General features: G+C 41.7%; 1 long non-coding RNA gene across 1 annotated transcript; it reads right to left on the bottom strand.

Moving 5' to 3' along the window:
• Positions 1–9,628: 9,628 nt before the first annotated feature.
• LOC131502855 (uncharacterized) lies at positions 9,629–18,177 on the bottom strand. Its single transcript, XR_009257222.1, has 2 exons — positions 17,891–18,177; positions 9,629–9,971 (listed from the first exon to the last, which is right to left on the bottom strand). It is a non-coding gene; the product is annotated as an uncharacterized LOC131502855 (long non-coding RNA).
• Positions 18,178–23,516: the final 5,339 nt, after the last annotated feature.

The raw sequence follows: 23,516 nt of genomic DNA, 5'->3' as shown, positions 1-23,516 counted from the left end.
GGAATCTTTGGCAAGATTAGGTGCTGAGCTTTCCTGAGCCCACCATAGTCTTCCTTAGGTGCTGATAAAGAGAAATACTCATGTCTCCACTGCTGGAAGGACCCACAAACCCTGACCTCTCACTGCCTTCAAATGCCCTCCATTCCCATCCAAGGACATCTAACTTAATGTCATCAAGTAAATAATCCTTTTCAAGACAAAAGCCACCAGCTTCAAGCAGATTCTACTTATAGCTGTTCCACAAATCTCCTTCTCCTGGATCTCTGTAGGAAATGGGAAAAGAGAAAAATTTAAGAACACAATACACATTTAATATTCCAGTGACTGATAATTCAGTAATTTACAGTTCATATGTGGTTTATTTTTACTTTATCTGATTTAATCTTGTTAATTGCTTTATTTTTTAAAGATATCACATTAGGAGTGTTCAGAAGAGACCTAAAGTACTTTATTAGGACCTAAACTAGGCCATCCTATTGACGAAAAAGAGGGCAATTATAATAAGTATATGCAAACTATTACCAGAATCTCTGCTGATTTAGGAAGTGTCTCTAGTCTGAAACTACACAGGTGATGTAGTTTCATCTAGCCATCTTGATGACAAAATGGCTTCCCTTCTAAAACTGAAGAGTGGATCTGAGAGTTTATTTACCCCATGAGATTAAGTGCCTAGCTAATGTGGTGGTTCCATAATAAATAGTAACTATAATTGCTATTTATTATTTTCATCAGTATCATCAACATAAATAAGACTTTTCCATCATGGAGAATGTATGTGGATTGGTACAGAAGCATGTTGTGAAATAACTCTCATGACACCCATAAAACAACTAGAAAGTAAAGAAAGTAACCATTAAATAGAGGCTTGTTTTGCCTAAGACAAGTTTCTGGCACAGAATAAATGTTCAAAAATAATTCTCTCCTCTCTCCCTTCCCAAAAGGAAAGGGTGAAGACTATATTCCTAATATCTGTGGTTCTCAACCTGAGGTCCCCAGAATTTTAAGGTACTTTAAAGATTACCATGAAGAATTGAAGAGCTCTTTGCTCAATTTTCTCTTCTTTTTTGCCGCATTCATTAATTCATTATGGAAGTAACACTTAGCTGAGCTTTTTCTAGAATCAAATGAGATGATATATTTAAACATGCATTGTGAACTGTGAACTGTAATAATGGTTAACAGTTTGTGTACAGAAATTCTAGTTATCAGAAATTGTGCATTTTTTTAAATTTCAAAATATAAAAGTCTGTGTAAGGAAGAGAAGTTAGAGATAGTCTATATTTTGTTTAAAAATACAGTTTGATAAACAATTTAGAAAAAAATCTTAATAATAAGCACTAAAAGATTAAAAATAGAATGTGTTTATCAAATTTAAAAAATTAAATAAAAATAGAATGTGTAAACTCCAAATTTCCAAAGAAAATTCCCTTCGTCCAACAGAACGCAAGAAAGGAGAGGAAGGGAAAGATGCAAAGAAAACACATGATAAAAAACAAAATAGAAAGGAAGAAATATATCCATGTCAATAATGATGAATGTACATAGATTAAACTCATAGTAAAAGAAAACCTCAGATTGGATTTTTTTTCAAGGCACAGAATTCAGTTTCATGCTTTTTCTCAAAGGCGCTCTTAAAATTATCCAGAAAAGTCCAAAATAAAAGGATGCAAAAATATGTATCAGGTAAATACTAAGCAAAAGAAAGCTGGTGTAGCAAAATTAATGCAAAAACACAGCATGGCACATCACAAACATCATACCAAGCAGAGGCAGTCAATCTACTGAGCAAGAACAACAGTTGCAAAATGCAAGTTTATTTTTGTCTAATACTATTCCTTTAAAATTAAGCTTTGAGGAACCTCCACACTGTTTTCCAGAGTGGCTGCACCAGTTTGAATCCCCACCAACAGTGCAAGAGGGTTCCCATTTCTCCACATCCTCGCCAGCATCTATAGTCTCCTGGTTTGTTCATTTTAGCCACTTTGGCGTGAGGTGGTATCTCAGTGTGGTTTTGATTTGTATTTCCCTCATGAGGAGTGACATTGAGCATCTTTTCATGGGCCTGTTGGCCATCTGGATGTCTTCTTTAGTGAAGTGTCTATTCATGTCTTTTGCCCATTTCTTCACTGGATTATTTGTTTTTTGGGTGTGGAGTTTGGTGAGTTCTTTATAGATTTTGGATACTAGCCCTTTGTTCGATTTGTCATTTGCAAATATCTTTTCCTATTCTGTCAGTTGCCTTTTAGTTTTGTTGATTGTTTCCTTTGCAGTGCAGAAGCTTTTTATCTTGATGAGGTCCCAATAGTTCATTTTTGCTTTTAATTCCCTTGCCTTTGGAGATGTGTCAAGTAAGAAATTGCTGTGGCTGAGGTCAGAGAGGTTTTTCCTGCAGCCTCTCTGGAAAACAGTGTGGAGTTTCCTCAAAAATTAAAAATAGATCTACCCTATTACCCAGCAATAGCACTGCTAGGAATTTACCCAAGGGATACAGGAGTGCTGATGCATAGGGGCACTTGTACCCCAATGTTTATAGCAGCACTTTCAACAATAGCCAAACTATGGAAGGAGCCTAAATGTCCATCAACTGATGAATGGATAAAGAAATTGTGGTTTATATATACAATGGAATACTACTTGGCAATGAGAAAGAATGAAATATGGCCTTTTGTAGAAACGTGGATGGAACTAGAGAGTGTGATGCTAAGTGAAATAAGTCATACAGAGAAAGACAGATACCATATGTTTTCACACATATGTGGATCCTGAGAAACTTAACAGAAGACCATGGGGGAGGGGAAGGGGAAAAAAGTTAGGGAGGGAGGCAAACCATAAAAGACTCTTAAAAACTGAGAATAAACTCAGAGTTTATGGGGGGTTGGAGAGAGGGGAAAGTGGGTGATGGGCATTGAGGAGGGCACCTGTTGGGATGAGCACTGGGTGTTACATGGAAACCAATTTGGCAATAAATTTCATATTAAAAATAAATAAAATAAAATAAAGAATACCAAAAATAAATTAATTAATTAATTAAGCTTTGCCCAGGCCCTGTGGCTTTGTTGCTCACCCCAAAGAGCCCTACAGTCACTTTAAATCCTTCATATGTGGAATTTAAGATACAGAAGAGATGAACATAGGGGAGGGAAGCAAAAATAATATAAAAACAGGGAGGGGGACAAAACAGAGACTCTTAAAAATGGAGAACAAACTGTTGGAGGAGTGGGAGTGGGGGATGGGCTAAATGGGTGAGGGGCATTAAGGAGAACACTTTTGAGGATGAGCACTGGGTTTTATACATTGGGGATGAATCACTAGAATCTACTTTTGAAATCATTATTGCACTACATGCTAATTAACTTGGATGCAAATTTAAAAATAAAAAAAATAATTAAAAATGAAAAAATGGTTAAATGTATATTTTGTACACAATATATTTCATTTTATTGTAATAAAAAAGTTGTAAATAAAAAATAAAGATAATGGCTTTTTAAAAAAAATCCTAAATCAACCCTCATTTCAGTGACCAGAACCCCCAGTTCCTAATAATAAAGAACCCTCTGAACTCAATTTAGAGTTAAACCTCTCCTCCCTCAGCTAGCACCAAATTCAGGTGGACTTCCCACTTTGGGAGTAAGTGATGTGCTGGGTTTCTTTTCTTTCTCCATCCTCCTTAGCTTGCTAATTTTGACTTGAGGACTGTCTGGGGTTGAAGGGAGGGAGTAAACAGAATGCTCTTTATGTTTGTGTAGTAAGTTGGCTTCATGCTTTCTAGATCTAGCCGACATTTAAAAGCAGATTCTCATCTGAGGTTCTCCCACTTCAACTCTTGTGTCAGAAGCAAAACATTCTATTGCTGTTTCCTCTTAAGCTCTCAGTTTTTCAGCTGTCCATTCTACAGTTTCTCTGATGGAATCCATAGCAACCCCAAACAGTTCTCTTCATCAGGCCCCTCAATACCAGATTGTTCTCCTGCACAGCCCACTTTTGGTACATGAGAAACACCCATATATCTTTTGCCCCCAACACAATGGGAGTGTAGATATCCCAATACAGTTATCTCTCCTTTGCTCACACCATCGTCACAGCCACATTCTCTAGCCCATAAGATTTCTCATGGTGGATTCAGATCCCATTTCACTATGCTTCCAAACTCTAGGACAACCTGTCAAGCTTCATGGGGTCCAGTTGAAGCCTTAGATGAAGGAGAAAGCACCCCAACTCTTCCCCCTTGGAAGCCCACTCCAAAGAAATCCTCCTCACAAAAATTCCTTCTCTGTATCTCCTCTCTCTTAATCCTTTTAACCCTCATAAGTTTTAGAGTTGCTTGGTCATTTTCTTTGAAAACCTGGCTTTGGAATTTAATTTCTATTTTCATCTTCATGCAAAAGAGGAAACTTCCAGTTTAACAGCCCTCATGGAAATTTAAACCAACCAGATCTCCAGTCCTGGAAGGTCACCATCTAAAGTTCAAAAAAATGTAAAAGGTAGGAGTATGGGTTTTGGAGTGTGATGAACCTAGGTCAAAATACTGGCTCCACAACGTACTACGCCTTGGAAAATACACTCACACTCTCTGAGTTGTTTCTTCTTCATGTAAGGAAATACCTGCCTTACAGTGTTCTTACAGTGTTTTAAGAGAATCAAACCAAAACACCAAACACTGCATCTGGCCCTTAGTGGGCACTCAAGCAAATGTTAGGTCCCTTCCTACCTTGACTTTTTCCTTCCTTGAAAAACTTGCCTTTGACACTCTCTACCATAAAGAGCATTTGTAAACATAATAAGGGGAGACACAGGTATGCACTTCAGTGCCTTTTCTGTATTCCAGAAGAAGTTGTCTAATGAATACACTATAGGAAAAGGGATGATATCATACCATTCTCCATCCAATGGAGTTGAAGGTAGGAGACACAATCGTCATGCCATGGAACTGTTTCATGTGTTTTCCTGAACCTGAATTTTAACTTCTAGGTTAAAAATCAATAAAGCATACATACTTAAGAGCTCCAGAACTTTAGATTGAGAGTTCCAGCACCAAACTCCTCAATAGCTACAGGACCTGGTAATATCCTTCCCCTCTTTTTTTTTTTATCCTTCCCCTATTCTGACTTCATCTATCAAAGATGGTAAAACAGATGATGCTATTTAATATGTGTGAGAAACTAAGTGGTCTGTATAATTCACATAAACCTCACAACAACCCTAAGAGGAAGTAATGTGATTATCCTCTTTTAAGAAAAGGGGCACAGAAGCCAAGAACAGAGAGCTAAAAGTGGTAGATCTAGGACTTGAACACGGTCAGGTAAGCTCTTTATTATACTAGCCTGCCTCTTGGAAAAATAGTACAACTATTGAGAAATATGAAACTTGAGATCTCACCTGTGAAAGTACCCTGACCCTGTTACCAGTTCAGACCCTCCTAGAAGCAAATGCTAAGACAAGAGTAGACATACAAGAGATTTATTAGGGAAACACCTATGAAAGATAAAAGGGGAAGAAGCAGAAGATGGGGAGGGCCTTCAGACTGTGATGCATGTGTCACACCTGTGAAATGAGAGGTTCGGCAGGGAGAATCCCAGACTGCAGTACAATAATGAGAAAGTCTGCACCAGGCCAACAGGGAGTACAAACAAAAGATTACAAAAGGTCCTCCAATGAGCAGAAATGGCCCGGTTCTAGCTGTACAACTATGCTCAGTTATAGTGTGGGAGCAGTCTAGGGAAAGTGTAGTTTTAACATAAACATCAGGCAAGATCCAAACGTTCTTTTGAGGAAATAGCTGTGTGACTCCATGGCTACCACAGGCCTGATGACTTTTTCTCGCAGTCATCCACATACCTTCTCTGATTAGAGACTGAATTTTTGCAAGGAACCAGAAGCTGATTCATTCTATACTAAGTCACCAGAGAAGCTCCCACTTTCAAGCACTGTCACCTAAAAGCCTGAGTATCCTGGTTAGCAGAGGGTTCTATCCAGGGTCTGAGACCCTCAATGCTTTCTGCTCTGGAGTTGGCTAGGCAAGTCACTTCTTGTACATGTAATGGGGATACCAGCCTTCTGTGTGAGCAGGAAAGTGGTGAGAACCCCAGAGAACCAGGCTCTGGATGTTGCTGATCATCTACCATTAATGCCTTCAAAAGCTTCTTCACACCAATTTACAACTTGATGGCCCTGGCCCCTCAAGTCATGGGGATGTTCACACAGGTGAAACCCGTTTTCTCCTACGTCATTCAACCTCATGCCTTTGCAAGTTCCCTTTACTTGGGCTCACCTCTGCCTATGGGCCTAGGATGACACAGACATCAGAAGCACTACACCAGGCACACATAGCAAAAGTCACAAGACTACCAAAACAGGTTGGGGCACATCTGAGGCCCTTTGGGGAATCTACACAAGGCAGGTACAAGAGGGGTGGGTGAGGTTTTGTCTAATGCCTAACTCCATTTGTGGGGGCTACTTCACTGGACTCTGAGGGCCTGCTCCTTCTGCTTCAGCCCCAAGTTACCTGGTCAGACCCAGGTCAGACATCTGCCTACTCAAAGACTATCCCAACCAATGTTTCCAGTTATGAATCCTTGGGACTTTATCTCTTCCCCTAAAAAAAGTTCCCCCAAAGAGAAAGGGAAAAGGAAGGAAAGGCAAAGTGTTCTGACTTGCAATGGGGACAGTTTTTGCCCCCCAGGTAAGTATGTCCAGGACAATCTAGCCATCAGCCTCAGAGGGTCTGGTGCCTGCTGCAGCCTGGAGCAGAGAAACCAAAATCAGACGCACCCTGCAGAGGAGTGTGACTTGGGTGAACCCTTCCACATCCTGCCTGAATGCCACCCCTCTGAGAGCCAGAGAGTTGGATTCTCCCTGTCTTGTCAAACTGGCACAGTGAGCCCCTGGAAACTTACCCCAACTGGAATCTAGCCCAACTAGCATCCATCAGGCTTCCACGACCTTGAAGAATGGTCTAGAAATGTGAAGATCTCCCAAAATGGCATCATAGTGAAAACCAAAAGCCAAAGGCACATTCATTCTTGCTCTGCTTCACAGAAAATTTTCATATATTACACATGTCAATTTTTCTTTACAATTTGTAATTTTTTGCTTCAGTGCTTTAGAAAAGCATTCCCCCGTGAATTCTTATGAATATTTTCTTTTGTTTCTTTTTTTCATTTTATAGTTTACATTCCCTTTGGGAACAGAGAAAATCATACTTCCTGTTCCAATAGCACCCCCAGCCTCTTGCTGTTGAGTAAGGCCGCACGACTAGTTTGGGCCAGTCAGCTCTGCACAGCAGTGATTTCTATTACTTCTAGATTATTACTTTATTTTTCCAACGTTTTTTTTTTTATTTTTTTTTTATTTTTGGGACAGAGAGAGACAGAGCATGAACGGGGGAGGGGCAGAGAGAGAGGGAGACACAGAATCGGAAACAGGCTCCAGCCTCCGAGCCATCAGCCCAGAGCCTGACGCGGGGCTCGAACTCATGGACCGCGAGATCGTGACCTGGCTGAAGTCGGACGCTTAACCGACTGCGCCACCCAGGCGCCCCTAGATTATTACTTTAGAAGAGTGAGTGGGAGATCTCCATGACACTCTTCACTTGCCAGTGACCAGCAATGTTCCAGGTGGTGGAGACTTTGTCATCTGGGGTCTCTGACAGACTATGGGAAGCAGAGCCCTCTCACTCATGACCTTCACCAATATATGTTGGGCATTTATTGTGTGCTAGGAATAAGCATTTGCCCATTAAGCCACAGAGCCTTGGGAGGTTTTTAATGCAGCATAAGCTTAGCTTAACCTGACAAACACAGCAATGACTCTCAAAATTTAGAGTGCAACAGTCACCTGTGAAACTTGTTAAAATGCCTATTGTGTCACAAAAATATACTGAGGGCAGATCTATGGATTAGTGTGATTACTCTCTTAGCTGATTTAATGCATCCTTCAAAATTGCATACATTTTCATTTTGAACCTTATAATAGTATATGGTACCCAGGTAATAGATACACTCTTTGGAAAAACAAAAGACACAAGAAAAAAGCAAAAATTAACATAAAATTCCAGAATTCTGCCATACAGATTTATTGCTAATCTTCGGGTGTTACCGTGTCAGGAAATTTCTTGTGAAAAAAAGACCAGGATAGGAATGGAAAAAAAGAATCCATTGTACTTCTTTCGAGAGAGCTCTGTCAAGTCTAAATGCCGCACGCGTGTGCATGCGCGCGCGCGCGCGCACACACACACACACACACACACTCACCCCGTCGTACACATACACGCGCACGTGTGGGAGTGTACACCTCAAGGTGGGAGTATAGAGAATGCAATCCCAGAATGGATTGTCCGCCTGCCCCACCACTGGGGGCTACGGGTACCAGCCACGCTCGTGCCCATCTGCTGGTATCCAGGGTGCTTACCTCGCTTTCTCCATTTTTCGCTCGACACGCCCACATCCCCCGCAATAGGAAGCTGGCACCAACGCAGGTTCCCGCCCACCTCCCCAGCATTCCCCATTGCCCACCATTTTCTGAATCTAAATGAATGGAGGGTGGCCCTGTGGTGTGAGAAGTGCTTTACAAGACCTGCTGGGAGTCCTCTTACCCTCTTTTCTCTTCCAGTGATTGGCAGATGGCTCCCACATTCACACTGTCTTGCAGGGAAACTGGGTATTTTCTTCTTCCTCTTTACCTGGGCTGGTGACCAGCCTGTTTTCAATGCAATAGGGAGCTGGTACCCAAATCTGACCGCCCGTCTCCTCCCCAGATCCCTCACCCTAGCCCACAATTTTTGCTCCCAAACGGACCCGATCAAGGGCAGGAAAAGGGTATAGGCAGTGCAGTCCTAGACTCGCTTTGGTGTTCGCCCTCGCCTTCGGATACCCTTAGCCTCCGGATACCCTCTGCTCTTTCAAACTTCCTGAGATCCGGGGCAGGCAGTAGTCTCCTCCTCTAATGTTTGGGGTCCAGAAGCTCACCCGCCTGCCTGCAAGGTAATAGGGAGATGGTGCTGGGGCAGGAAAGAGGGCTCAGAGTACAGTGACTTAAACTCACGCCTGCGTTTTAACCAGTGAAGCCCGCGTTATCAGTGAGCACAGATAACCCTTCCTACAGCACAGCAGCAGGAATTAGGTTGTCCCTCCCTACCCTGTCTCCTCCCCCCAGCCAACTTGACTCTGTTAGTCTTTTCAGTCTTTCCTAGAAACATGAAAAGTGTGTCATCTTCCTGGAATTTCTACTTGCCTTTCTCAGATTATCAGGGAGGATCAACCTGTGTCTCCTTTTTTTTCTCTCCTGCTCCCTGGACTGTCCACCTCCCCCCTCCCTCAAGACCCAGATCTCTACCATATCCTTTGCAGTCCTGTCCAGGCACTGAAATGGGGTTGAGGATATGAGGCCCCAAATGAGAGAGATTTTTATGAGTTTTTTAAAAATATTTGTCAGTTCTGTTCCATACGGTTATTATTACTGATACTAATATCCACCTACATCCAGTTTTTCATTAGACAAGAGAAAAGAGCTGTTTATTGTCATTTGGGAAGCAGGCGGTAGATTCAAGTGTGTGTGGGTAAACAAATAATCCAGCCACCTGTTTTTTTTTTTTGTTTTTTTTTTTTTTGCTCAGTAACAACACAAATATAGATCCTTTAGGCAGCCACTTTTTTGAAAGTTTGAAATGTACACAGCAGCTGGGGGCTGCCCTTGTGAGGGGGGTAGGATGGTTTTCCACAAAGTCAGTCTCTGAGGTCATATAATCTCATAGTACTAAGGACAACTTGGAATTTCAGATTTTGAAAGCTGGTCACATTGGGATGCCAGGTGGCTCAGTCAGATAAACATCCGACTTTGGCTCAGGTCATGATCTCACGGCTGGTGAGTATGAGCCCCGGGTCAGGTTCTGTGGTGAAAGCTCAGGACCTGGAGCCTGCTTCAGCTTCTGTGTCCCCTTCTCTCTCTGTCCCTCCACGCTCACGCTCTGCCTCTCCCTGAAAAATAAATAAACATTAAAAAAAAAAAACTGGTCACAATGTTCTGGTCTTCAAAATTATTATTAATTCCACTTCTACAGTTGATCTATTTCCCACTTCCATACCACGTCCATATTCTTATTAACGCTTTCCAACTGCAAACAAAATTTTCATACTACTTACCACTCCAGAGATAAGAGCTAGGTTGCAGGGCCTAAAACTTAAACTTTGGGGACTGTCTTTAAAAAAAGAAGCATTTATTAAAGTTCATTTATTTATTTTGAGAGAGAGAGACAGTCCAAACAGTGGCGGGCAGAGAGAGAGAGAGGGAGAGAGAGAATCTCAATCAGACTCCACACTGTGAGGAGTGCAATGCAGGGCTCAAACTCACAAAACCTGAGATCATGACAAGAAATGAAATCAAGACTCAGACACTGAACTGATTCAGGCACCCAGGCACCCCAAGAAAAGAAGCATTTGCTAAGCATATTAAGTCAATCAGAGAAAGACAAATACCATATTATTTCACTCATATGTGGAATTTAACAACAACAACAACAACAACAACAACAAAAAAGGATGAACATAGGGGAAATGGGGGTGTGGGTAGAGAGAAGAGAGAAACAAACAAAAGACTCTTAATAAGGGGCTCCTGGGTGGCTGAGTCGGTTAAGATTTTGACTCTTGGTTTCATGCTCAGATCATCATCTTGTAGTTCATAGGTTTAAGCCCTTCGACGCGCTCTGTGCTGACAGTTGTGGAGCCGGCTTGGATTCTCTGTCTCCCTCTCTCTCCCTGCTCGCTCTCTATCTCTCTCTCTCTCAAAATAAATAAACATTTTTTTAAAAAAGCAAAATAAACCCAAAGCTGAAGAAATTCAATGAAATATCAGAGCTCAGCTCAGCATGAATTTACTTCCCAGATATGGGCAGATTGGTATCTCAAACAAGTAGACACAAGAAGTCTAAGCGATCTATGGTCACTATTACTAAGTGGAAGAGCTGGGTCCAAGGAAGTGAGTGTTTCAACTGAATCTCAGTGAACCTCCATTTCTGTCAATGTCCTCCAGCCAAAGACCACAAGGAGCACACCTGGGGTTGAACAAGTTGAGCTTATTGCTTGTTGCCAGGAAGGCCAACACAAGGTGGAAAGTGGGGATGTTGAGGTGTCTCTCTTTGTTGCAATGAACAATAATCCCAGCTTGAATCAACCGCAGGCATGTCCTGGTGGTGTTTGGCTGAAGGGCATTGACAGTGTATGATGTCCAAGAGCCTACATTTTTGCTTCTGCCATTTAGTAACTGTGTGACCTCAGTCAAGTCACTTAAGTTCTCTGATATTCAATTTGCTTATCTGTAAATTGTACATAGTAACAGTATTCACTTCTTTCAGCTGCTATAAGACCTACAAGGAAAATTTGTTTAAAAAAACATAAGTGTCCAGGTTGTGTCTCAACTGGCACCTAGACTAAACAGCTCAGGAATCCAGTGGCCTAATGAATCTGGGTGCCTGCATTTTTTCTGCAGATAGTGGGCACTGCTCTACTGGCCCTGGAGTTGGCCTCAGGGAGAGGCTTGTAGCCTGCAGTATACCCTTCTCCCCCAGTTAGGGAACCCTTCACCTGAGAGCAATTTCTGCAACCCTCATCCTGGACATACTTGTTCTCTAATTGTAGTGTACTGGGTAGTGGGAAGAAGACTAGACTCAGACTGAGAAAAACTGGGTTTCAATCCTAACTCTTTCAGTGCTAGCTGTGGGTTTCAGAAGCCTCAGTTTACTCGTGTGTAAAAATGGGTATAACAAACCCTACTTCATGTCTTGTGCAACTAACCAAGATTATGTTTTTGCATGAGGAGTGGGGTGATAAAATGATTCTTTCCTTAGTTGACACCAAGGTTTCTGTTCAGAAAAAGACAGTCTCTTTTAAGGAGAATACTCTGATATGGCAATTGCAGGGAAGAAGGAGAAGTTCTGATGGAAAGGACTGGAAGATAACACATATGTAGCTAAACTGCCCTTCATAAGAAACAAACATGAATTTGGGGTGGGACAAAGAAGGAAAAAAAGGAAATGGGAGAAGGGAGAAAGAAGCAAGAGTGGATCTATGACAGGAGAATGGTTTGCACAGAACTCCCAAATAGTAATGCAGCCAAGAACTTCTAAATGCAGGATTGTTTAGTAATCAATTTTTGATTGTTTATACTGCTATAACATATGACCCTTCATCTACTCAAACTTTGATAAATTATGTTATTTGCATAAATGCTTCATGTGAGAGGTCTTCATAGAAATCCAGGAAGAAAAGCAAGGATTCTCTCTCTCTCTCCGTCTCTCTCTGCCCCTTTCCCTGCTCATGCTCTCTCTCAAAATAAATCAGTAAACTTAAAAAAAGATACTCTTAACAATAGAGAACAAACTAAGGATTGATAGAGGGAGGTGCATGGGAGATGGGCTAGAGGGGTGATGGATACTAAGGAGGACACTTCTGATGAGCTCTTGGTATTGTATGTAAGTGAAGAATCGCTGAATTCTACTTCTGAAATTGATATTGCACTGTATGTCAACTAACTAGAATTTGGGGCACCTGGGTGGCTCAGTTGGTTAATCGCCCGACTATTGATTTTGCCTCAGGTCTTGATTTCACAGTTTGTGAATTCGAGCCACATGTGGGGCTCCACACTACCTGTGCAGAGCCTGCTTGGGATTCTCTCTCTCTCTCTCTCTCTCTCTCTCTCTCTCTCTGTCTCTCTCTCCCTTCTGTCTCTCTCTCTGCCCCTTCTCCACTCAATCTCTCTCCCCATCAAAATAAATACACTTTTAAAAACCAGACTAATAGAATTAAAAAAAAAGAAGAAGCATTAAAAAGGTGTGTGTAAAAAAAAAAAATAAAAAAAAAATAAAAATAAAAAAAATTAAAAGGTGTGTGTGTACATGATGCAGGCACTTAGGTACCAAAGCTAATATTTATATATAATGAGAAAAATATTACAAAATTTGGACAGCTGACATATGTGGAACATCCCCATTTCCGTAGAAATCTTGACACAACATGAACAAACCTTTTAGAATCTCTGAAACTACGAAAGAGTTTTATTTGAGCCCAAGTTAGGATAGCTGCCTGGGAAAGAAATCCTTCACTGGAAAAGAAAGTGTTCTGGAGAACACTTCACAGGAAAGAAAAGTGTCCTGGAGAATGAATAGTCTTACAGGGCTATATAGTTTTTACACCTTGTAAAAGCTCAAAAGACTATAGGTTAGCATATAGGCAGGAATCGGGAGTTTTACTGTAAAGGAATGCAGGCAGTAAGAGCAATTATCCATATCTCAAGGTCAAGATGGTTTTTCTTTAGGCTACTCATTCACAAAGCAGGTGTACAATGTATGTATGACATGCGTGGTGGGCCATAAATCAGGATTTTGGTTTGAACAAAGTTTATATAACAGTCATGGTGACTTAGAAAGAAATCTAAAATGATTTCCCTTGTTAATCAGGCCTTTAGAGAGTTTTTCTCTCATCCCAAATAACATTTTTATTAATTAACTGCCTGGCACACCTCTAATTTTTTCCTCTACAATTTTTTGGCTACAAACTCTTGGGTCCTCTCTTCACATGACAGCTTTGTAATATCATTTTTTCCTAGAGAAAATGTTAAGATAATTCAATCTTTCCTTTGCATGGTTAATCAATTTATTATGATTATTGATAAAACTTTCAGCTTTACTACTCATTATTGGTGATGGGCAAATTTTTAGTATTGTCCAATTTGAGTAAACAGCTGTCAAACTCTATCAAGTTTCTTCCTTATGTGGGTTTAAGATTTTATTTTAAATTTTCTTGTGCAAATTCTTATCTTAAATATTCTTTTGGGGCGCCTGGGTGTCTCAGTTGGTTAAGCACCTGACTTCAGCTCAGGTCATGATCTAGCAGTCCCTGGGTTCAAGCCCCACATCTGGCTCTGTGCTGACAGCTCAGAGTCTGTAACCTGCTTCAGATTCTGTCTCTCTTTCTCTCTCTTTCTCTCTGCCCCTCCCCTGCTCGCATTTTGACTCTCTCTCTCTCTCTCTCAAAAACAAATAAACATTAAATTTTTTAAAATATTCTTTTTTTCTATGTCTATTTATTTATTTTGAGAGAGACAGATAGAGAGTGAGCAGGAGAGGGGCAGAGAGAGAGTGAGACAGAGAATCCCAAGCAGGATCCGCACTGCCAGTGCAGATCCCAACTTGGGGCTTAAACCCACGAACCATGGGATCATGACCTGAGCCCATCAAGAGTCAGGTGCTTAACCCACTGAGCCACTCAGGCGCCTCTTATCTTAAATATTCTTAATGATTACAGTCACAGTGTCATGTCAGTGTCCTGAAGGGGAGCAGAATTTGCCACCCCCAAATGTGTCTCTTTGGCATATTTGGCACAAGGATTATTTTAGGTTTTCTTTAAAAAACAAAAACAAAAACAAAAACCCACCAGCATCCACAGGAAAAGCTCTGAAAACTAAGTAGAAGTTATCCTTTTGAAAGAGGCATTTACATTTATAAAGGGAAATATTCATTTGGTAAGGGTGTCTCTCTCTGTGTACCAAGAAAAAAAAGGGTGACTAAATCTCTAGAAATTCTTGTTTTGCCTGGCTGGCTCAGTCAGTGGAGCATGAGTTTTGATCTTGGGGTCCTGAGTTCAAGTCCCCTGTAGGATGCAGAGATTACTAAAGAAAAAATCTCTAGAAACTCCTATCAATGGGAAAGGCAAAGACCTAAATCTACATAACAACCTTACCCTTGTTTACTAAGCTTTGCCTAGTAACCTCCCTTAACTGACTCCCCCACTCCCAACATTTTTTGTCTTTAGCTAGAGTTGGTATTTAAAGTGGTGACTTGGGCCATTTTGGGGAGTTACTCAGTTTTCCTGGGTTTTTCCCACATATATAGGAGATAAATATGTTATTAAACTTGTTTTTCTCCTGTTAATCTTTCATTACAGTGGGTGGCCTCAGCCAAGAATCTGGTCTCAGATTCTGGTCTCAGCCAAGAATCTAGAAGGATAAAGGGAAAATTATTTTTCTTCCCGTACCCTTCAAGATTATCCAGCTGGACTAAGAATTAGATTTACATGAGAGAGATTAACAGGGAAAAAAAAAACCCTTTATTATGTGCACACAGAGGCCCTGTAATGAAATTGAGACCTAAAGAAGTGACCAAAGCAACTAGTTTTTATACTTTTTAGACAGAGACTAAATAAATCTGACAGGACAAAGAAAACTTAACTTTGGGAGCTTCAATTAGTAATGAATTCTTTTTTTAATTTTTTAACGTTTATTTATTATTGAGAGACAGAGCATGAGCATGGGTGGGGTAGAGAGAGGGGAGACACAGAATCTGAAGCAGGCTCCAGGCTCTGAGCTGTCTGCACAGAGCCCAACGCGGGGCTCAAAGTCACAAACCGCGAGATGATGGCCTGAGCCGAAGTTGACGCCTAGCCAACTGAGCCACCCAGGTACCCCAGTTAGTAATGAATTCTAAACAGAATTCGGGCTGGGGTAGTAAATTAATAAAAAGTAACAAGGATTGTTAATACAGTTTTCTCAGCCCTGAATTCCCTATCTCTGGTGATAAGACAGGATACAGGGAGGGTGCTTTTCACATGGGAGATTTATTTCCTTTTGTCAGGATAGAGGAGGGTCTGAGTGTCCTTCTTACAAATAAAATAACTTTTAAAAATAATAATATTCCAGGGGCTCCTGGCTGGCTCAGTTGGTACAGTATGTGACTCTTGATCTCAGGGTCTTGAGTTTGAGCTTTATGTTGGGAGTAGAGTTTATTTTTTTAAGGAAACACATACATACATACATAAAATAATCATATGCCAAAGTGCCACATTTTGGGCATTTTGCCCTTGGCCTCTACAATGGTATCTTAGTCAATGTCAATATTTCATGCCAAATCACCAAGAAATTAATATGAACCTGTGTAGATGTGATCGGGCAAAGCCACAAGCATGGTTTTTGTAGCAAAGGCAAGAATCCATTTTTGATAACTCATACTGTACATATAGGACAGCAATGGAAGTCAAGATGAAAAAAATACCTTGAGATCAGGGAATGAAGTAGGAAATAATGTCAAATGCTGTCAAGTTGCTGGTGTTAAGCAAAGCATATGAAAGTTATTAAGAATGCAGCATTAGGCTCATTAGCCTTAGACTCACACAACCCTAGTTTGAATCCTAGAGCTTCTACTCACCACCTTATGAAGACTTTCTAGTAATTACTTAATTATACACAGAAGGCACTGATAAACACATGAATAAATTATCTAATTAAACCCAAACTAAAAATTATCCCAAATCAACTTCCTGTTAGCCTGATCCAAAACATGCCCACATCCATCTCACCACCAAAAATATGATAGGAAGTAGGAGTGGCAGAAGACAGTAGTCTTAAATTGCAGTCAATATTCTTGCTTTAATGAACTTTACAAAAATATAAGAGACATAGCATGGCCTTTATATTACTTTTCTATTGCCATGTAACAAGATATGAAACTTAGCTATTTGAATTAACACCTATTTATTTGGATCACAGTTTGGTAAGCCAGAAGTCCAGATGTGTTATGATGGTTCTCTGCTCAGGATCTCTTAAGGTGTCAGACAGCCTGCATTCTCATCTGGAGCTTAGAACCCTTTTTCAAGCCTACATGACTGTGGCAGAATTCAGTTCCATGTGGTTGTAGGACTGAGATCATACTTTACTCCTAGCCAGTAGCTGGAACCATTCTCAGCTTAGAGATCATCCACATTCCTTGCCACATGGCTCCTCTATCTTCAAAGCCAAAAGTGGAAAATCTCAGTCCTGTTGAATCTCTTTCCTTTCATGCTTCAAATCTCTCTGACACAAGGAAGAGCTATCTCTTTAAGGACTCCATCCAATTAGGTTGGGCCCACTTAGTGATTGTCCTTTGATTGACTCAATGATTTGAGACTCTGCATCTGAAAAATCTCTTTTTGCCATGTAATGCAACATAATCATAGGTTATCTTATATTCACAGGTTCCATCTATAATCAAAAGGAGGGAATCAGGAAAGTGCGAAGGTCATTGAGGGGATCATCTTAGAATTTTGCCAACTATTACCCTTCCCAGAGGCCTAATATGGTGCCCATACAAGTCCAGGGACCATGAAATGTAAGCTTCATTAGTTTCAAGGTGAATTCACCTCTGCATTACCTCCACTCATTCTGAGTTTTTCACTTTACCTATACAACTGCATTCTGCTAAAGGGACCCCTAAACCTCAACCATACATAATCCTGAAATAGTTCCTGCATACAGTTCTAACAGAAGTTACAAGCTGAATGACCAACACTGGTTTTGCATTTACCTATATTGGGGATGATAGAACCTTACATCTTGGGCATGTAATGAAAGGTAGTCATGATTTCTTGTATATCCACTAGAGTATTTTGGATTGAGGCTGGATAGGTTGGGGGAGACACAAAGGCAAACCACAAGGAAATGATCCTTGTCCTTTAGAGACATTTGGGAACCTTATCATTACTTAGCCTGCTATGTGGCCCACATGGGGATGGTTGCTTGCATAGGGGAGTGGGCTATTCCACACATGCTCTCTCAGCAGTCTGTGAGGTAGGGATTATTAGCCAGTCCATAGGAATTTGGAGAGAATAATGCCCAGTGCAGATTGGAGTTACTAAAGAAAAATTCAAAGGAGAAGCAAATGACCAAATTAATCTACTTTATTTCCTGATTTCACCTTGCCGTTCTCTTCAAACACTGGATGGTAACCCCACAATCCATTGAATAATGTTAGATTCTCTATCTTGACATTTAAGACAACCTGAGTCACATATTCTCCGCTTTGTCAACCATTTTTCCTCTGCTTCAGCCAAAAGAGACCCCTAATTAGTGTGACCCAAACATGCTTTATACTTACCCACTCTGTGCACTTGCTGTGCCATTCTCCTAGAATGAGTAATTCCTGAAAAGAAAGGAATAGGAATAGGTAATATAAAAGAAAGTACATCTTGTAAAATAATTGTTCCTTGGGATGTTTCAGGAGAGCCATGAGAAGCCAGCCCTATGACAGCAAAGTCTTCACGGCACCATTGCTTCTGGAGAGAATGAGATAGTTTATCTCAACCTAGAGAAAAAGGGATTCTTTCAGAGCACTATAGACTCATTGCTTAGTTTGTAGTCTATGTCTGATTTCATTACTTATCATGGTATGTACATGATCTCTTCACTTTGAACACTTTTGATCCTTTCTTCCATCCTTTCTCATGTCTCCACTTTTGCTACAAGTTCCTCAATTTATTCCATGCACTCTTTGAATAAACATTCTAGAACTCTTCTTCAGCCAAATGGAGCATCGGTGGAAATATTCTCCTCCCAATGAAGTAGATCTTAATCAATCTTGCTCACACACACAAAAAAGCCCTTAAGCTGACTGCATTGAAAACTCCTTCTCTGAAGAGCAAACACAGAAGAGAGGAATTCCAAGTGTGATCATAGAAAGAATGTCAACACTTACAGCCTGGACATTAGGCCTTGGTGAAGTGGCTCACTGTGTAGCAGATAATGTTGTTTTCTAGGTTAGTCCAAAATTCTTTCTGAGAGCTGACTAGACTGGGAGTTTAAAAAGTAGTGCACCCGCAGGTCTGTGCTCCTCTGACTTGGTGAGCATTTCAGGTTATAGGGACTGCCAAGACCACCAAGCTGCCACGACCACCACAAGGCACAGAATGGGTTGCTACAGGGGTGCCTGGGTGGCTCAGTAGCTTGTCAACTCTTAAATTCAACTCAAGTTATGATCTCATGGTTCCTGAGTTTGAGCCCCATGAGTTTGAGCCTGTGTCAGGCTCTGTGCTGACAGTGGGGAGTCTGTTTGGGATTCTCTCTCCCTCTATCTCTGCCCCTCCCTGGCACTCTCACAAGCTCTCTCTCTCTCTCAAAATAAATAAACAGTTAAAAAAAATGGGTTGCTGCATTCATTCACATGCACTGTCATTTCTTTTATATACTTTGCATTGTATATTTGCTACTTTAGTAGTAACCAGTGTCACACCACTTGGCACCAAATCCAAATCATCATTCTTGCACATCTCCGAATTCAGACTAGACTAAAAATTTAGAAATATAAATTTGTAAATGCTATAAGGATACAATTTAATAAATCGGCTTTTGACCTCATTTATATATGAGAAAATAGAGACAGAAAAAGATTAAATATGTTTCTAAATTCATCTAGCAAGCCAGGAAAAAGATTGGCCCTGGAATGCATGTCTGTGGAATCCCAGCTATTGTTACTAGATTCCTTGACTAGCCTATATAATTCAGGACGAACTTTTCCCCACATCTCACCTTCCAGAGTTTTTCAGAATATGTTACAGGGGTATTCCCTTGGTGAAAGCTGCTCACAAAAAGTGGACAGTACAGGCCTTTTCAGGTAGCAGGAGCTGAAGGTATCAGAAGGCAAGCAGGGCAGCCATGCAAGCAAGGGGGAAGTCAGCCCCTGGCAGCTGCTGCCATGACAACCGTCTCCAGGGGCGTGGCCTTTCTCTGGGGGATCTGAGGAAGTCCAGAGTGAGTTTCTGGTTTAGGGATTCCTGTTCCCTGGTGAGGCTGCACTTCTGTGGCAGAAACAGAGCCCCTCCCTCTGAGCCTGTCTACAACACAGACTCCATGGAGGTCTGGTTTTACTTTGCAGGGCCTGTCTGCCTGGAGTTGAGGAGAAATGCCCTCTCCAGCTCAGAGGTTCCCCCTTCTTCTGCCACCTCTGCATTCTTTCCTAATGACACCCATGGCAGTACTTTAGTCTCAAGATTAGCTGCTGTCGATTGCAGCAAGCCCTATTCAGCCTATAGCTCTCAGGCTCTCCCAAATAGCCAAGTGGAAATGGAATGACAAGAGTCTTCTCTTTTCTGCTTCTGGCCATTCTAACTGGGACTACCTCCTCTCCTCTCCTCTCCTCCCCACCCCTCTCCTCTCCTCCCCTCTTCTGTCCTCACTCCTCTAGTCTCCTCTCCTCTCCTCTCCCTTACTCTCTTCTCCCTCTCTCCTCCCCTCCTGTCCCTTTCTCACCCCTCCCCTCCCCTCCCCTTCTCTGTCTCTCTCTGTCTCACTCTCTGCTTATGCCCAGAGAAACAAGGAAGGGACTCTGAGGAAAAAGGTAGGGTAGCAACTCAGGATTCTGGGGAATACTTAGGGACTGGGAAGACAGGCCCAATCGGGGCCAAAGGGAGGCAGTACTGTTGCAGGATTTTTTACTTCAATACGCGGGGTTTGTCATCTTGTTGCTTTTTATAGTTTGTTTGTTTTTTTTAAATTTTTTTAGTGTTTATTTATTTTTGAGACAGAGAGAGACAGAGCATGAATGGGGGAGGGTCAGAGAGAGAGAGGGAGACACAGAATCTGAAGCAGGCCCCAGGCTCTGGGCTGTCAGCACAGAGCCCGACGTGGGGCTCGAACTCACGGACGGTGAGATCATGACCTGAGCCAAAGTCGGACGTTTAACCGACTGAGCCACCCAGGCGCCCCATCTTGTTGCTTTTTAGAATGAAGAGGTGGACACAAAATGAGCAGCAGCCAAAGTTTATTAGAGTATAAGATCAGACAGGAGGAAGAGTATGAAAGCTCTCTTTATGGAGAGGGGGCATTTGAAAGTGAATGCCGGCAACAATAAGCAAGGGCCTTTGTTTTATAAGGTTCTGGTCCCAGCCCCCCCTCCCCATTCCCTTCCCCCCTTGTTCCTTCTCAGGTTCTACCCTTATTGGCTTGATAGTTCTGGGTGTTGGGTTGTCCATTCCTGATTGGCTCAACTCCATTGTATGAGGGGTGGTCTATGGCCATATCATTCCTTCTGGGTTATATGTCTTATGGTCTACTAGTTATTTTTAGTTAGGTCTTTTGTCAAATTCCTGAGGGGTAGTAGGTGGTGTCTGTCACATTCTTAAGAGGAACCTTAGGCCCAAGGGGGTTTTCTGTGGTCAGATGCTCCAAGTATTGTTCCAAAATATGTTTTTCCCCACTCAGGAACCTCAGGTCCTAACCTTTCCCTCTCTGCCTACAGAATCCTATCTTTTCCTATCATAGTACCAGGCTCTGGGCTGGGCAGGACCCAGACTGTCACTTACTCACTGGAAGGTTCTGGAGGCCTGGGAACTTTACCCCTCTTCATGCCTCTGTTTGTTTGCTCCTTGTCCCTAAAAGATGGAGGAAGGGGTTGTGGTAGAACAATCAGGGGAGCCTGGGTGGCTCAGTCAGTTAAGCGTCCAACTTCAGCTCAGGTCATGATCTCACCATCAGTGATTTCGAGCCCCATGTCAGGCTCTGTGCTGGCAGCTCAGAGCTTTGGATTCTGTTTCCTTCTCTCTCTGCCCTTCTCCCATTTGCGCGCTCTCTCTCTCTCTCTCTCTCTCTCTCTCTCTCAAAACTAAATAAACATTAAACAAAATTTAAAAAAAGAACAATCAGTGAGGTTCCTTCCAGCTCTAAGATGCTAGGACTTCACCCTACCTATCATGGTGAGGAGGGGCTTCTCTTAGGAACACCATTTGGCCTGAGTGGGGACCTCTCCAGATTGTGGCTGCTGCTGCTGTTTTCCTCAGAATCCAGACAAGCTCAGGGCACAGAACTTGTCCTATGTTGTCCTTCCCTGCTAGACTCCAACATATATACCCACAGCCTTCCCCTTAGCCTCAGGGACTCTCAGATGGACCCAGAACAATTGCAGTCTGAGATCTGAATGACAGAGGTTGGAATAGAGAAGACAAATTCACAATCTTGGATATTTGCTTCAAAAAACTTACATTTAATGAGTGTTTTGCTGTCTTCTGTCCTGTACATGCTGATGAATAAGACACAAATGTCCCTGAAGAATTCATTGACTTATAGGGGAGATAGATGTCTAAACACAGTTTTAACACAGGATAATAATAATGTCTGAGTCTCCTGGTGATTTAGGAGCACCAGGAAAAGAACACCTAACTCAGCTTGCTCTGGTGACTGCCAGGGAAGTCCTCTGGGAGTAAGTGATAGTGTAGTTGAATTTTAATGATTGAATAAGATTTTGTTTAACAGAGAAGGGAAGGGCAGTCTAGACAGAAGAAGCAGCAGGAAAGAGTTTGAGGCAAAGTCTTGGAGGCTTGGCCTCAAGGGTCTGACTGGACCAAACCAGTCCAAGTTTGACAAGAATTCAGATGCCAAATGTCCATCACAGAGGCCAGTTTGGCAGTATAGCCTAAGTGTACCCTATAGCCCCACAATCCTCCTGGTCACTAATCCCTGAGAAATACTTACATATATGCACAGAGAAGCACACAGAAAAAAGGCCGTTGCAGCATGGTTGTATTAGCAAAGCACTGGAAACCATCTCAATCTCTATCATTGAATAAACTACAGTATGTTCATTCACACTATGCAATGTATGCAGCAGCTACATATGAATTTGATCTATAGGTCTAACGTGGGATTTTTTTTTTTGAGCACAGCAAATTCAATTCTGAGACTGAAGGAGTGTCAGATCCCACAGATTAAGGGCTGGGTCCCACAAGATTTCACCCCACCCCCTTCAAATGCCAACCTTAAGAGGTACAGGGGTGAGGTCCAAAAGGGTCCCAAATGCAGGAGCTTCTGTCCTCAAAGAACTTGGGTGTGCCATCCTCCCAGGAGGTGGATGTATTCACCAACCTGGAAACTCATCAAATCTTGTTGTTCAAAAGTTTTCATATAGCTTAGTCTGTAGCTTTCCTCACTTTCCTCTTCCCAGAAGTTGGTGAGAGGGGCTGGAAGTTCAACTTGGTCTTTCTGGTAACCAGTGTAACCTTAAAGCTATCAAAGGTTTCCACCTTAGATCACTTTATTATCATAAACTCAAAAGGGGCTCCTTATGAATGACAAAAGACATTCCTATCACTCAGGAAATTCCAAGGGTTTGAGGAGTTTTATGCAAGGAACTGGGGACAAAGACCAAAAATATATTTATTATATATCACAATAGGTAACAACATAGATAGATTTGCAAGACACATAGTTGAGTAAAAAAAAAGAACATTTTGTCGAATGAAATGTAGGGTATAATGCCATTTATATAATGTCATTTGGATTCTGTGAATATGTGTGTATGTGCATGCATGTGTATGTAAGCGTGTGTGCGTGTGATTTGTGTTTCTTCTTATGTGAATTACTTCTCCATGTACTTTGCTCATTTTCTATTGGGTGAGTAGAGATTTATATTTTTCAAAGATATCTCTAAATCTGTAATATGTTTTAAATATTTCATCTCAATTTCTCTTGTGCCATTTAATATTCCTTGAGATTTAAAAAAAAGGTTTTGAGGGATGCCTGGGTGGCTCAGCCTGTTAAACGTCCAACTCTTAGTTCCTGCTCAGGTCATGACCTCACAGCTTGTGATTTCGAGCCCCTCATCGGGCTCTGTGCTGACAGTGTAGAGCCTGCTTGGGATTTTCTCTTTCTCTGTCTCTCTCTGTCCCTCCCCTGCTCACTCACACACACACACACACACACACACACACACACACACACACTTTCTCTCTCTCTCT

The sequence above is a fragment of the Neofelis nebulosa genome, chromosome X (assembly GCF_028018385.1).
Source record: "Neofelis nebulosa isolate mNeoNeb1 chromosome X, mNeoNeb1.pri, whole genome shotgun sequence".
Taxonomy (NCBI): Eukaryota; Metazoa; Chordata; class Mammalia; order Carnivora; family Felidae; genus Neofelis; species Neofelis nebulosa.
This window is presented reverse-complemented; position numbering and strand designations above follow the sequence as displayed.